Source organism: Coturnix japonica, chromosome 26, assembly GCF_054131305.1.
Source record: "Coturnix japonica strain WE chromosome 26, WE-NBRP24, whole genome shotgun sequence".
Classification (NCBI taxonomy): Eukaryota; Metazoa; Chordata; class Aves; order Galliformes; family Phasianidae; genus Coturnix; species Coturnix japonica.
The window spans coordinates 3,725,379-3,740,714 of NC_140688.1; the positions used below are offsets into that span (position 1 = coordinate 3,725,379).

Consider the following 15,336-nt stretch of genomic DNA (forward strand, 5'->3'; position numbering starts at 1 on the left):
AAGATGGCTGCCTCCTTGCCTTGCTTTCTCTTTAGTCCCCAGCTCAGTCTCGGCTGTTGAACTAAGTGTCAGCTACCAGTTGTTTCAGCCTCCCAGTCTGAGACAGCTTTGTGACGGTTCATCTCTTTGAGCCAGACTGTTTCCTGTGCTGCAGCTCATTGTCTTCCTCTGCAAGGCCAGGCAGCGCCCTGCAGAGGGGCTGAGCTGGGACTGGGACTGCTGCATTCCCTCACAGCTCCCCTGCCATTTCTCTTCTCCCTGCAGGCTCCAGTTCAACTTCTGCCTTCCAGCCGTGATCATCCCAGCCTGCAGGAGAGCAGCAAATGGCCGCAGCACATCCAGCTGAGGTAGGGGTTGGGGAAGCAGGCAGGAGAGGCCAAATGGCCAGGGATGTGAATGCAGGGGAAGAGGGAGATGCCCTCACGCAGCATGTGTGTGCTGGGGACAGAGAAGCGGCTGGGATGGGAGGTTCTGTCCTGTGCGAGCGGTTTGTCTGGGCCTTGGTTGTTCCCAGCAAGGAGCCTCTTTGCTTGCAGGAGCCCGTGAGCTTTGAGGAGGTGGCCGTGTATTTCAGCAGGGAGGAGTGGGCGCTGCTGGACCCTGTGCAACGAGAGCTCTACCGGGATGTGATGCTGGAGACATACCAGTGTGTGGCCTCGCTGGGTGAGAGCTTGTCTGCCTTTCCTCCTCGTTAGGGCACCTTTGACTGTGCAGAATGAGCCTCTGCAAGCCGGGCCTTGGATAATGGCCATGCAGCTACATATTGACTAACACAGCAGTGCCAGCAAGAAAGGAGATACTGAGAAGCATGAGTTTCAGAAGGGATTAGTATGCATGGCACTGTGATCAAAGCTGCAGAGTCAGTGCTGGCAAGCAGGCATCAGCCAGGAGGGAGAAAACCAGCCCTTGTGTTGTGTGTTGCATGGTGCCACCAGCTCCAACTCACAGATGACTCCCTGGTTACGGCTTTGGAATTTATGATTTTCCATGCAATTGCCGTCAACATTTTGATGCCTTGACCTCTGGTAGATTGTAAGAAAATAAATAAGCTGTTGTAAAGTTAATTTGAATGAAAAAATATTCCTTCATGATGTTCAGAGACGTCAAAGCATTCTTTGCTCCAAGGGAAGCTGTAGGCGTGGTGTCATTCAGGCCCAAATGGTGGTTTCTCCTTGGGGAGGGAGACAGAGTGACCTGTTGAACAGGCACTGTGCCAGAATGAGGGAAATGCTCTCTTGTTCCCTGTTTCTCTCCCTGAAGCTCCATTTCCAGGCCCCAAGCCCGTGGTGATCTCCCTGCTTGAAAGTGGGGAAGACCCCTGGATCCCAGATGTGCGTAGCCCTGAGGCCATGCCAGGAGACCTCATCCCAGGTGAGATGGTGGAGGGAAGGGGAATGATGGGGCTGTAAGAGCCTTCTCTGCCTTTGTTTTATTTTGGGCACCGTGTGCTATTGCTGCATTTTCTCTGTCATCCAGCAGCTGGTGGGATCAAAAATGCAAAGGAGGTTCTGCAGAGAAGTTGTGTAGCAGATAGACAGTGGGGTCACATCTCTGTGGAAGAAATCAGAAGGGGTGTCCAGGAAGGCCTGCAGCAAGGTCAGGGTGAGCACATCAAGAAGCCCCTGGGAACGCATCTGGGAATGACATTGAGGAAGCCAGTGGACTTCACCATAGGTCCAAAGCAGCCTGAGGAAACCAGGAGCAAGGATGCGTGCCGGATGAAAAAGCAGAATCCGTGCACTGAGTGTGAGAAAAGCTTTAAAACAGATTCCAGCATCACTAACCGCCAGTGCATGGACTCAGCAAAGAGGCATTACGAGTTCTGTGATTCTGCAGAGAGCATGAAAAGGAGAGTCCACCCCACTGGCCAGCAGTGCATGTACACAGGAGAGAGAGCCTTTGAGTGCTCTGATTGTGGAAAGAATTTCATGGACACTGGGAACCTCACTTCCCACCAGTGTATCCACAGAAGAGAGAGACTGTACAAGTGTGCTGAGTGTGGGAAGAACTTCAAAGATAGTTATAAACTCAAAAGGCACCAACGTGTCCACACAGGAGAGCGACCATATAAGTGCACTGAGTGTGGGAAGTGCTTCAAATATAATTCCCAACTCGCCTACCACCATCACATCCACACAGGAGAGAAACCATTTAAGTGCACTGAATGTGGGAAGAGCTTCAAAAGCAGCTATGAATTGAAATCACACCAGCGCATCCACACAGAAGAGAGACCATTTAAGTGCACTGAATGTGGGAAGAGCTTCAAAAGCAGCTACAAATTGAAATCGCACCAGCGCATCCACACAGGAGAGAGACCATTTAAGTGCACTGAATGTGGGAAGAGCTTCAAAAGGAGTTCCTACCTCACCGACCACCATCGCATCCACACAGGAGAGCGACCATATAAGTGCACTGAGTGTGGGAAGTGCTTCAAATATAATTCCCAACTCGCCTACCACCATCGCATCCACACAGGAGAGAAACCATTTAAGTGCACTGAATGTGGGAAGAGCTTCAAAAGCAGCTATGAATTGAAATCGCACCAGCGCATCCACACAGGAGAGAGACCATTTAAGTGCACTGAATGTGGGAAGAGCTTCGAACGTCATTCTCATTTGATGCGCCACCAGCGCATCCACACAGGAGAGAGACCATATAAGTGCAATGAATGTGGGAAGAGCTTCAAAAACAGCTATGAATTGAAATGGCACCAGCGCATCCACACAGGAGAGAGACCATATAAGTGCTCTGAGTGTGGGATGAGCTTCAAAAACAGTTCTGTTTTGAAGTACCACCATCGCATCCACACAGGAGAGAGACCATTTAAGTGCACTGAGTGTGGGAAGGGCTTCAAAAGCAGCTATGATTTGAAGCTGCACCAGCGCATCCATACAGGAGAGAAACCCTATACGTGTCCTGTGTGTGGGAAGAGCTTCAAAAGGAGCTCTGAATTGAAGGTGCACCAGCGCATCCACACAGGAGTGAGACCATATAAGTGCTCTGTGTGTGGGAAGACCTTTGCCACGAGGCGTGCTTTGAAGTGCCATCAGTGCATCCACACGGAAGAGAGACCCTGAAAGTGTCCTGAGTGTGGGAAGAGCTTCGAAGGGAGTTCTGAATTGAAGCATCCATACAGGAGAGTGTCACGGTGTTATCTAGATCAAACTATGTCCGTGACAGGGGGTTAGCAGTCTTTTGGGCTCCCTGCCCCCCAAAAATGGGAAGGGAAAGGGGGTAGGGAGATGGGAGCTGGGCTCAGGGAAACAAACAGAGCAGCAGCAACAATCTAAGGAGGAAGACTTACCTTACTAACTATGATGTTGGGATGCAAGATTACACAATATAATACAGTCTAATTGAAACTGAGGTCCTCTGGGATGTGTAGTTCTTCTCTGTGCTCCACATGATGATATGATGAGAAATACCAATAGAAAAAATATTACCAAACCATCCCATTCCATCTCTTATTCTACATCGCTATAATATGCTTAAAATACATATAAATAAACAAAAATTAAAATGTATGACACACACGGGTCTATTTATATATATATACATAGAATTACTGACTGCACTGCCCAAACCTCAAATTCCTTTGTGGTACATATTGAACATGCCCTTTCTTTCTGCGTCACCCACCAAGTGCTCCCAGGTCCCTGGGCAAAAAATATTTCACCAAGTGGTTTGCCCTTTCCAGAGGCTGGAAGGACCCAAACGGCTTTTCCCAACATGTTCTTTACATGTACTACAGGGATCTTATCTCTCTCTACATTGTGCAGGGGGCTGGATTGGCTAGGACCCTCATGATTGACAGATCTTCTCATACTGACCAACCAAGTGGCTTCTGCCCAATGCTTCTCCCAGTGCTTCAGTGTTCCACCATCTATTGCTTTCAACATAGCTTTCAACAACCCATTGTTCAATTTTACCAGAAGCTGGTCACTGTAGGGGATATGATAAACCCAATGTTTTTCTAAGGAAATGTTTGAATTGTGTCTCATTTTCAGATTCATATCTTTCTTGGGTGCCATGTCACGGAAACGTTTGAATTGTGTCTCATTTTCAGATTCATATCTTTCTTGGGTGCCATGTCACCATAGGACTTGCTTCTCAAGATTCAGTGCGGTGTTTCAGGTGGTAGTATGGGTACTGTGTATGTGTCAAGCCACCCAGTGTTTGCTTTCACCATGGTAAGCACATAATACTTGCCATTGTGACTTGCGTAATCCAACTCCATAACCACGAAGCAGTTATAAAGCAGGTATGTTTAATGAGTGATGCGCATACACCCTGGTGCATGGGGGATAGCTTCACCTTACTTGCACACCGTTAGGACAAAATGTGCAACAGATATAGGCTGAACTAATACATAATCAATAGTTTGCAGGAATTTGGATACATATTAATTATATTCATGAGACCCCATTAGCATGCAGTCCCTCCCCCCTTGCGTATGTGTACTGAGTTGTGGGGGTGGTTGTGGGATGAAGGCTCATCATCTTCCTCGCTGTAAACTTTCGACCCTGCGGGAGGGGCACCCCCCAAACTCATTCCAGCTTGCTCTGTGGACATCTAATCACCACACTGTTCTGGGGCTCTTCCACCCTTCTCTTCATGGCCTTCATCTCCTTGTTTTCTCAAAATTAGTGTCTGCTATTCCACCTCTCTGCCCCCCCTTAACATAAACTATCTATCAGTAACTACCCTTTGCCTTAGTGAGGCCCCCTTTCCCTTTCTGTAGCAAAGTGTTCCCTTTTCATCTACTATGCGGTCTTTTTTCACTATTCAATTGTGAGATGGTGGCAAGGTGATATAATCAACCTGCCACTCCTCCCTGTATTTAACCTTCTGCCATTGTCCTTGCTCACAGAGAAGTTTCACCTCTTGGCTTGTTTAATTACGGCACGTGTTTCACAGTCATGAGTAACCTGCGCAATAGTGTCCATAGTTAAGTCCACCCCTCGGTCTCCGGCCCACTTATATGTCACATCTGTTTCCTGATGGCCCGAGGTCTCATGAGCCCATCGAGCTAGAAATAACTCACCCTTATTCTGCCAGTCCAAGTCAATTTGAGAAACCTCAATTCTGGCAGCTCAATCTGCCTGATGGTTGTTCTGTTGTCCTTCAGTAGCCTGACTCTTGGGCACGTGTGCATCCACATGACACACCTTTACAACCGTACCTTCGGGTTTCAATGTCTTTCCACAGTCCAGCAGCCCAGATTGGTTTACCCCTCCGTTGCCAGTTACTTTTTTCCCACTGCTGTAACCACCCCCATGAGGCATTTGCCACCATCCATGAGTCAGTATAAAAGATAAAGCATTGGCCACCTCTCCCTTTCAGCAACATCTAAGGCCAGCTGGACAGCCTTTACCTCTGCAAACTGACTTGATTCTCCTTTACCTTCAGTAGCCTCTGCAACCTGTTGTGTGGGGCTCCATTTGCGATGCTTCCCTACGATGTGACATGATCCATCAGAGAACAGGGCATATTTCTTTTCATTTTCTGGAAGCTCGCTGTATGGTGGGGCCTCTTTAGCACGTGAATCCCCCCTGTGGCGCAAGTGGTAGAAGTGCCGCTCTGCTACACAGGAGGCTTCAATCCCGGGGGGTTGGACTCAATGATCTCTAAGGTCCCTTCCAACCTGCACGAGACTATGGTACTATGACACCTCTTCTGCTGCTGATGTTCCAAACTTTTTACCTTCAGGCCAGTCCATGATCACCTCTAGGATCCCTGGAAGGCTGAGGTTCCCCATCTGAGCTTGTTGTGTAATCATCACAATCCACTTGCTCCAGGTGGCATCAGTAGCACGATGGGTGGAGGGAACCTCTCCTTTGTACATCCAGTTCAGCACTGACAGTCGAGGTGCCAGAAGGAGCTGTGTTTCAGTACCAACTACTTCGGAAGCAGCCTGAATCCCCTCATACACAGCTAAGATCTCCTTCTCAGTTGGAGTGTAGCACTCTTCGGACTCCTTGTATGCTCAACTCCAAAATCCCAGGGGTCAGCCTCAGGTCTCTCCTGAGGCTCTTTGCCACAAACTTCGAGTGGGACCTTTCTCTCCAGCAGCAGTGTAGAGGATGTTCTTTACATCCTGTCCCATCCATACTGGCCCCACGGCCACGGCACAGGGTACCTCTTGTTTAATCTGCTCAAAAGCCTTCTGCTGTTCAGGGCCCTATCCAAAACTAATCTTCTTCTGTGTTACCTGATAAAGGTGTAGGGCTGTAGTTTGGAACGTGCATCCTCCAAAAGCCTACTACACCCAGGAAAGACTGTGCCTCATTCTTGCTAGTTGATGTAGACATGGCAGTGAGTTTTTCGATCACATCAGCTGGGATGTGACTATGTCCATCCTGCTACTTTATACCTAGGAACTGAATTTCCTGGGCAGGCCCTTTGCTTTGCTTAATAGCTTGTAAAAGAATTTGGATTATTTGCTCTCCTTTTGTGAAAACGTCCTCTGCTGTATCGCCCCTCACAACAATGTCATTAATGTACTTCAGGAGTTCAGGAGCACCACCCTGTTCCAGTACAGTTTGGACCAACCTATGGCAAATGGTTGGGTTGTGTATCCACCCCTGGGGCAAACGGTTCCAAGTATACTGAATGCCCCTCCAGGTGAAGGCAAACTGTGGCCTACTGACGTATCTGCAAATTAACCTGACTTATCCCAGGACCTTGACTTTCCGGGGGAGAGACACAAACATGGATGCCATGATGTCTTCTCTCATTTTTTCGCTGCGTCACACTCCTTATATACCATCCTAAATCCTGTGCAGACACGTACACCTTCTACGCAAAACCCGATGCACGCGAGAGAGCCTCTACACACACCTAACTAAACACCCCACCCACTAACTCTTAATCTGCAGGCCTTACTCAGCTATTCTAGAACACTCCATCTACTCAGAACTACTGTATGCACTCATAAATCCTTGCAAAGACAGCTTTGTACCCCAACAGCCGACATTCTGCAGCCAAAGGAATGGAGAAGAAGGCATTAGCAATGTCAGTGGTGGCATACCATTTGGCTGCTTTTGACTCCAGCTCGTACTGGAGTTCCAACATGTCCCGCAGAGCAGCACTCAGTGCGGGTGTGACCTCATTCAGGCCATGGTAGTCTACCCTCAGCCTCCATTCTCCACTGGCTTTACGCACTGGCCATATGGGGCTGTTAAAAGGTGACTGCGTTTTGCTGATCACTCCCTGATTCTCCCACTGGTGAGTCAAATCATGAATGGGGAGCAAGGAATCCCTGATGGTGCGATACTGCCGTCTGTGCACTGTCTTTGTAGCAATCGGTACCTTCTGCTCTTTTACTTGTAGCAGCCCCACAACAGATGGGTCCTCTGTCAGGCCAGGCAAAACAGACAGCTTCTTAATGTCCATATCTACAGCAGCTATTCCAGAGGCCCATCAATACCTCTTCGGATCCTTCTGAGGTAATCAATACCAAGTATACATGGAGCCACTGGGCCAGTCACAATAGGATGTTTTTGCCAGTCTTTACCAGTGAGGCTTATTTCGGCCTCCAACACAGTCAATTCTTGAGAGCCCCCATTCACTCCAGAAATATGGATTGATTCTGTCCCTTTGTGATTCGAGGGCATTAGAGTGCACTGTGCACCGGTGTCCAGCAGTGGTTCTGTGGTTCTGTTGTGCCAGACCATTTAATCCACACAGTCCAATAAACTCTTATTATCCCTCTCCCCGACAAGACTGAGGGCAGGGCCCCTCTATTGGTTACCTGTGATGAATGGAGCAACTCCACTGGTGGTTGGTCTGTTTTGTAGTTCTCTCACCCGTGCTCGTAGTACAGGAGTAGGTTGGTCGTGCCACTTCCTCGTGTCTTCTCTGTGGTCCCGTAGGTAGCACCACATGGAAACACGCTGTGCAATCTTACTGTTGTTCCTTGCTCGAGCTGGAAAGCACGTGCGTCTAATAGCTGAAACTTTTGATGATACAGGTGAGGAGTAGGATTGGAATATTTTGATCAGGTCCTTCACTAGACCTGGTGACCCGTATGGAGACTGACCTTCATCAGTCGTTTCTGATACTACTACTCGACCAACACAATTAGTCGATGGAAATAGTTTCTTGTGCATTTCATCTATCAGTCTTCTACTCGTGAGATGGCAGAAACTGTGGTGCGTACTGGGGGGAGCTGCTCTTCATAGTTTTGAAGTGTCATAATCAGTTCAAAAACTCGGGGTCTTCTCTCTTGTTCCTCAGATCTTCCAAATGTTGTTGCCAGTGTGTGTGCATATCTTTCTGGTGCTGTACTTGTGAGTTTCTGCCACATGCTAGGCTTGGTCCTCACTCTCTCAGGATCACGGTCTTGTGGATCAGAGTCATACAACATTTCCACCACGGTCATTTCCCTCAGGTACTGGATACCTTTTTCAATGGTATCCCACTTAATAGTCTGAGGCTTCAAAGCATCTTTGAAAGGTTACATTTCCCTCACGGCTGTTAACAGTCCAGAGGGTGCCAGCTCCATCCAAACATCTGCTAATCTCTCTGTCGATAGCTGGGTCTCTGGCAATGCTTCCTAGTTGGTGAGATTCATTACCAGCTAGAGACAGGCTGTTGCCCCCGTTGTCCCAGCAGCGAATCAATATGGCAAGAGACCGTCATTTTGATGCCATGTAAACTCCTTTCTTGAGCCTTGGAATTCATCCATCTTCAGAGATTGATGAATGGTAATAGAGATTTCCTCCTCATCACTCTCTTCTTCATGCCTCTTAGTATTTTTTTTGTTTGTTTGTTTGTTTTTTTGCATTTCTCAGTGCCAATCCAGACCCCCTACCTGGATCTTCTGCTGCCTCCTCCTCTGCTTCTCCTTCTTCTCGTCCTAGACAGAAGGACACCCGTTTCCATTTCTTCCTTCCACATGGGCAACTGATATTATTACTGGTGACTCCTGTGACTGATCAGTATTAACTTGGGGATTTTCTTTTGAGGTTTGAACCTCAGATAGGAAACTCTCTCTCTCTTGGGTAGTATTATACAAAGTACAGTAAGCATAAACCAAACCCCAAGTATGGTTTACCTCCTTATATCTCTGACTCAAATACTCAATTACTCAGGGTCCCTCAGGTGTTCAAGAGTGAAATCCCATGACACTGCGGATCCCCACACTTCTAAGATTTTTCCTAAACCTTTCCATATTCCTTGCCAGTCAGCATTTTTTGTTTTGGAGGGGACTTCCGCATAGAACGTGAACATGACGCATGACGTGAACATGAGTATGAACACGAGTATGAACACTAACTCGGTTTTCAAAAACTGTGCGGCAAACTGATAAGGCAGCCTGGAAACCAGATTGAACATCGTGGTGTTTGTAAAATTAGCTGCTGTGAAATTAGCAATTGTGAAATTAGTCATTGTAAAATTAACTATTTCATCTGGGATGCAAGTGTCAAAATTCACATCATACCACAATGCATAGAAGTACCAGGCAGGTGTCTCCATCAATGCCCTTACTTGGTTGTATAATGCATATATTCTATAACAAGAAATCCAAAAATTAAGAAGGGGCCAATAAGTTCCAAAGAACATGATGGCTTTGAATCCCCTATGCAGTGCTCCTAAAATAAAGAGCAGACTCATAGCTGGCAGTAGCTGGCAGGCGCTGTAAAAGTCAGAGCTAGCTAGCTGTGCTCTGGGAGAGAAAGAAATCCCATTGTTTTCTTTACAAAAGCAAGACAGCAATGCTCAGAGTTTACAGCTACTCCTGAACGTTGACAGTTTGCCTGGACTTTCAAGGTCACACTCTCAGTGAGCAGCTACAAAAAGATATCACTCCCCTAACAAAGCTCTCTGAGAGCAAAGAGAGATTTGTTCTAAAAGCTAAAAAGCAGCAGCTTATGCCCGCCATCTCCACCAAAATCTGTCACAGGTTACCTAGATTTACCTTTGGGAATGACAGGGGGCAGCTGCCCCGTAGGGCCCCCAGCCCAAAAAAGAGAGCTCCAGCCTGGGAGCAAGATTATAAATATGTCCTCTACGTGTGACTTATCTCTGGCCATGAAGTCCTCTGGGATATGTAGTTTTCTTCTGAGAGATTTGTATTCGGAACGTTGTTATTCCATGGAACTGGAGTATGAAGCTTCTAATGATCCACACTGCACATAATGTTATGATGTGGAATATTGACAGCAACATTACAAAACCATGACACAATATTTTGCCCAGTTTGTGTTAAAGCCAGAGTTACAGTTTTTAATCAGTCAATATAATCGCACTCTTAGCTCCAGTTTTACTCAATTTCTTCCCAGAGTAACCTGGCAGGTACAAGAATTTCTGTATTCCTACTTGTTTTCTTAGCTTATATTTAATTAATCCAAAAAAGGAAACCTTTTCTTGTTGGGCAATGGCTTCTAAGAAGCATCAATATCCACCAGAAAATGAACCTCTATATCCTGCTTCCCTAGATGCAATTTCCCATTGCAGTTTGCACACTGCTTTCCTTCCAGTGGGGAGGAGCCCTCCCTGGGATCTTCAAGACCCCATCCCCCCAACTCTCCCTGAGGGGATCTCTGGATCCTACGGCCCTATTCTGGCACCACAACAGTAACAGCTGTTCTTATTCCCAATTACTTTTATATCTGTACGTCAATCAGTTTTGTTTTGGTTAGTTTTCATATCATTCACCACTCTTCCGTCCTGACATTCCTTTTATACCTTGCCAGTCCTTCTTTCTTCTGCCTGTGTCTGTCCCAAACTTTCTTATTTTCCAAACTCTCATCATTACATAAGCTACTAACATCCTATTTCACTTTCGCCTCCTTCTCTCCAGAGGTGTCCAGTGCTAACACTGGGATTTCAGGTTTCCTAGATCTCTGCACATGATGGCTATTCTCACTTCCATTGCCCCGTCCTCTCCACCTCCCCCTTCCCTGTTTACAGCAGCAGTCTCTTTCCCTGGCTCTCTCTCACTCTAAAAGTTCCTGCTGGGGGAGGGAACAATGAAGGGGGATTACTCTCACAGAATCACAGAATTGTAGGGGTTGGAAGGGACCTCTAGAGATCATCGAGTCCAAACCCCCTGTCAAAGCAAGTTCCCTATACCATGTTGCACAGGTAGGCGCCCAGATGGGTCTTGAATATCTACAGAATCTCTCATACCAGCGCAGATAAACTCACTTTCTCCTTAACCCATTTTCCTTTGAACACTATTCCACTACTTGTACCCTCAGTTACAGTTCCACATACCCTCAATTATACTTTTGTATAGGTATATCACGACTTATATATATATATATATACATTGTGTTAGTTTATACAGTTATACAGTTAATTATTTTAACTTCTCCTCTTTGGATCCTTTATTACTCAGGTCTTGTTTGTCCAGCACCGAAAATCAGTAGTTCTATTTCAGATGGCTGGACAGAAATGAGCTGCAGTCTTTGTACGTATGACTTTAATCTAATTTTTAATAACTACAAATTGCTTCACTTAGATGCTGAGAGCTTTAAACGAAATACTCGTATCTTGTTCTAAATGCAGAAACAACACTTGATTCCCACAAAATGTACGGCAGTCAGTTGGTATCTGTGGCAATTTGGAATGTATTGCACTGGGTACGTAGGGTCAACCCCAATACATTAGACCTTATCTTTTTACAGCGGGAGGGGGATGTGTACCGCACTTTGAGAGGAGTGCTGTGTATAAGCTGCCAAACTTGGGTTGTAAGAGAAACAGTGACCAAACTACGAGAGGGACTAGAAAAATGGAGAAAGGAGAGAGATGCAACAAAGCTGGTATGAATCAATGTTTGACTGTTCTCCCTGGCTGACTACCTTGCTGTCCACTTTAGCAGGACCTCTTATTTTATTAATCCTGAGACTAACTCTTGGACCATTTCTGTTCAATACACTTATTGCTATTGTTAAGGGTCGGTTAGAAACAGCCTATTTAATGTTAGTAAGAAAAGAATATGAACGTATCAGTAGCAAGGAAGAGGATGAATCTACCCTCCAAAGGGCTAAAGAAGCAGTAAAACGATTTAATGAACAAAATCAGGATTAAATAGAAAAAGGGAGATTGTGATAGGTAAGGGTTAAGTTTGTTAGTCAAATGAAACTCAGTGGTGCTTTCTCAGGAGTCCTGGAAACAGTGTTGTAAAATGTAAATCGTGTTGTAAAGCAGGGAAACTAAGAAGCAGCAAGCACTGCAAACTACATATTGCCAGGGCACATAAGCTGCTAGAAAATAACCAAAGAATAACGGAAAAGACTGCTGACTTTCACCCCCACAACACTCTACGACCGCAGCAATAACCTGCACAGCCACAAGAATGACTGGAATATATAAAAGAGATAACAACTGTACAAATGCAGAACCTTTGTTCAAATTGCCACCCTGGCGGAGTACAGACTCCCCTCAGCACCCAGCTCTGTTTTGCTCACTTTACCACCTTCCTTAATTGAATAAAGCTATCCCTTTATTTAAATCACAAGATTTGATGGTTTTGACACGGTTTTGACACGGGAATCTATAGCAGACAACCATACAGACCAAAAACCCACACAGAACTCCATAGTATTGCTTCACAGAAGACTTATTAGGACCCTTAGACAAGGATCTGGGGATAGTCGTATTCTTACCGCAGCTTTTGGGTAAAGCTGCAACCCACAGCTCGGTTCCATTGCAAGAGTTGTGTTCAACATACAATGTCCTCTGGTGCTGTACCTGAGATTACATCTTGCTGGGACATACTCGTGGGGGTTAGGAGTAACAGGAACGCCAGGACAGCAAGGGAGGGATGCCTGACCACAAGGGTGTGCGAATGTCCCCACCGAAGGAAGCAAAGAGAGCCGGCAGAAAGCGATGCTTCATTAGCGTAACAAAACACAGCCCCCATTCCTCCCACCCTCCTCCCCCGCACCCCTTCCCATCGCCATCCCCCGGGGGCAGATGTGCCATGAAAACGAGCTCTGGGCGTGCTCGCTGTGGGAATTCCTGCCTTCCTGAGCCTGTGCGGAAGAGGCGAGAGCCTGTCTGGAAGCCATCCGGGCAGCACCGCGGTGGCAGGAGGTGCACCAAGGCCGTCCTGCGGCCAGCTCCGGGCTGAGGGCATCCTCTGCTCTACGCGACTCCGAGGAGCCCGGCTACCTGCACCAGAGCTGGGAGCAGCCTGCTCCACACCCAAGGTAGGTGCCCTTCGTGGCTCGTGCAGAGGAGCGCACGCTTCCTGCCCCCTGCCAGCAGCACCGGGAGAGGAGCGGGGAGCGGCCCCGGACGGGGCGGAACCCGCACTGCCGTACCCCAGGCGGGACCCTGGTCCCGGCTCCAGCTCCCGCTCAGCGCAGCAGGTTTGCTGGCCCAGACGGGCTGCAACCAGGGCGGCAGTTCATGCAGCCCGGGCTGGGCTCCGAGGGGCACGGGAACGGGCTGGGAGCTGGGACAGTGAGGAAGGGAGCAGAGGAGGTCAGCGTGCTCTGCTGCCCGGTTGGATCTCTGTAACACAGCGCAGCTGGGACTGCAGTTCTTCCTCTGGGCCACGGGAGACACGAGACGGCCTCGCTCTGCAGCTGTGCACGAGTGGATTGATGGAAGCTTTAAACCCCCCGATGCCTCCTTTGGAGTGCCTTAATGTGAAGCCTCCAAGTGGAAATTTGCACTCCCCCTGCTCCTCCTCCCCGGCAGTTCCCAGCTTCCCTTCGGGGACCCTGCGGGCAACACGTGCCTCTGGCGACCCTTGAAATGGCGTTACCTTTTGTTTGCTGAGCGCTTGCCTGATGCCTCAGCTGGGGTTGTGCAAAGCCCTGGCAAGGCTTTTGTTCAGGCTGTCCCGGCAGCTGCAGATGCCTTGAGCGCACAGCTGCGGGCCCTGAGCACGTTCAGCATCTGCAGCAGCTCCGGCACTGGGCTCTGGAACAGACGATGAGAAGCTGGCAGCCTGTGGGCTGACTGGAGCACGCGTTGAGAACATGGCCGAGCAGCAGCAGGTCAGTAAAGCACAGCCCAGGTGCCTTCTGCAAAGGGCACGCGCTGCTGAGAGCGTTCCCTGCTAATGAGCGCAGTCGGTGTACTGCAGTTTTATGGCCTTTCATCTGTTATTGCTGGAGTGTTTCCTGGTGTGTTGTGCATTGTCTTTGGCATCACAAAGAGGAATAAGTCCACGATGCCATAATTATTCTGTTTAGCACTGCTACTATTTGGTCAGTTGCCTTCCTGGTTCGGTTAAAATTCCCAGCACAGCATTGTCTGGTTGTGGTAGTGACCGTCACAGGCTGGTTTGGCTGCAGTGCTGTCAGATACTCTCTCTTTTCAGGAGTTTTTTGGATGTTTTATTGATTTGTTTCTGTGTTTAAGTAAGCCATCCCGTTTATTTGAGAAGTGTGTAAAATCCAGTTGACTCCTCGCCATTTTGCACTTCCTTACACAAGGAATGTGAGCCCTCATCACTTTTAGGTAACATCAGCAGCAGGTGGTTTTGAGAACTACATCATTTTCCTTCACAAAGTACTTTTCCCAACCCTTTTATGAGGGCTTGGTTGATTTCAGCAAGCCCAAGGCTACTTCCACTCCTGAGAGGATGTACAGACATCTGCCAGAGGATTTTATCCATTTGCCACCAGGTGTTCCCCTTGCTGATCTGTAGAGGCAGTGCTCTAGCAGGCTGCTCTGCTGGCAGCTGCCATCTGCGCTGAGGCTTGCTGTGTTTGTGTGTTGGGGGCTGCATTCACAGTGTTCTTCCATGAACCAGGTGCTTTTCTGCACCTCCTGCTGGATGGTTGGATGGCCATACCATTTTCTAACAGTATTTTTGCAGCTCTTTCCTGGGTAGCCGTCCCATTTAGACGTGCTTGCAGTCAGTCAAAAGATCCCCCAGTCAGCACAGCCTGTCCTTGTTGTATGTCCTCAACTTTCTTCTCCACTCAGACCTCCAATAAAACTCCCCTTCTGAGGTGACTGGATACACTTGGTTATTTACTGCATAGAGGGTAGGGTTACACGCACAGCTACAGGAGGCCATCCCATTGAGTCACGAGGCTCAGAGTACTTCCCCTTTCTTTCTCATGTCTTCAGACCACAGAGGTAAGGAGCTAGGATGTGGCTGGATCCTCTCCTAGTCCCAAACTTGCTCAAGGCTTTGTGTGGAAGGAATCAAACGGTCCCACTAAGGCAGAGCCTTATAGAGCACATTAAAGCTCCAAAGTAACCACAGGTGCCTTAGAGAAGATCAGTATTGAGAAGGAGTCTTGATGTCAAGCTGCAAGGGATCTCTGTGCAGGTGTGAGCTGCAGAGAGCCCTGCTTGAAGGCAGGTCCTGTAGTGCAGCCTGCTGCTGTGCAGCAGAGCTGGAGGGGCACTTGTGCT

General features: G+C 47.9%; 1 pseudogene; it reads left to right on the forward strand.

The window, feature by feature from the left end:
- The first annotated feature begins 461 nt into the window (after positions 1-461).
- LOC146756665 (uncharacterized) lies at positions 462-3,366 on the forward strand (annotated as a pseudogene).
- Positions 3,367-15,336: the final 11,970 nt, after the last annotated feature.